Genomic DNA, 1,252 nt, shown 5'->3' with positions numbered 1-1,252 from the left:
CCGGGCACACGGACGTCGGCGGCTGCCTGAGCCGGGCGGGCGAAGCTGGAGCGGCGGTGGCGGCGGCGGGGGGAGGCCGGGGCTGAGGCCGGGGCCGGGGCTGCGAGGCCCTCGGGGCGGCAGGCGGCGGCGGCCCGGGGCTCGATCCCGGAGGCAGGAGCGGCCGCCATGGCCGAGAGCATCGTGAGTGCGGCGGCCGGGCGGGAGCGGGGACGCCGGGATGAGGCAGCAGATTTGCCGGCCGCGGCCTGTGGGGGGAGGCGATCAGGCCGGCCCCGCGACCCGGCCCCTTCCCCTCTCTCGCCCTGCCTTTCTCCGCAGCGGCCGGGCTCCCCTCCCTGACTTTCACCCCCTCGGCTGCTTTCCGCCCTTGCTCCTAACCGGACGACTTGAGACCCCGGTTCCCCGCCCTGGGCAGGGAAAGGCCGAGCTTTTCTGCAGGGGGTATGGACTGTGCCAGAGAAGCCGCCCGCCTTCCCCTCCCCTCTCTCGGTCTCCAGAAGACGTCCTGGGCTTCTTTGAGGGACCTCCCGGTCTCGCAGAGCCGGGGTCCCGACCCTCCCTGATTTCCTTTCGATTCTCTCTTGCCCCCTGTCCCCGGTCCCAGTAAGTGCCTTGTCATGAATCTTGAAAGGGGGGCAGTTTCTGCGGAGGGGAGCCGTTACAGAACTCCCGCCCCACGAGGGGAAGCTGTGAAAATGCGAACGACAGTAACTTGACGGCTGCAGGGAAAACTCGACAAGTTACCTGTTTAAAAGGAATATCATAAAAAAGGTTGATTTCGCTTTTTACCCAAAGTGAGGAATTGCCACACTCCCCTTCCCCGTTAAAGTAAAAAATGTCAGTGAAAAATCAGAGAAAACCAGGCGTTCGTTAGCTCGTGAAAAGTTTCTCCTGAGCAGTAAATGTGTGGTAGGGGAAAAATCAACAGACCAGTTAGACGGAAGGATTTTGGTTGACACCAGGGGTGTTTGGGATTTCAGAGGGAAGCAGAGCAGTGCTGGGCGACAAGAACTGTTGGTGTTTAGCACCGTAACAGCCTCTGCGGGTTCACCGGTGTCCAGAGTAGATCTGGGAAAACCTAGCCCTTGAGTTGGAGGCTTTTCTCTAAGGGCTGCGGCTCCCTGCTCGACTCTCCATTCAGGGCTCTCCTGCCAGCTACACGCTTCTCAGCCTGGAAAATGAGCAGAAAGAATAAGAGAAACTTGAGACACGTTGACCTCTTTTAAAAATGAAAGTTACTAATCGTTGG

At 60.3% G+C, this 1,252-nt stretch overlaps 1 protein-coding gene across 1 annotated transcript in view; it reads left to right on the top strand.

Annotated features, from left to right (window-relative positions):
* Positions 1-1,252, top strand: part of LOC105819989 (nuclear protein localization protein 4 homolog) — an 18,038-nt gene that overhangs the window by 4,588 nt on the left and 12,198 nt on the right. The window lies entirely within an intron of this gene.

The sequence above is a fragment of the Propithecus coquereli genome, unplaced genomic scaffold (genome assembly GCF_000956105.1).
Source record: "Propithecus coquereli isolate 6110/MARCELLA unplaced genomic scaffold, Pcoq_1.0 Scaffold501, whole genome shotgun sequence".
Classification (NCBI taxonomy): Eukaryota; Metazoa; Chordata; class Mammalia; order Primates; family Indriidae; genus Propithecus; species Propithecus coquereli.
This window is presented reverse-complemented; position numbering and strand designations above follow the sequence as displayed.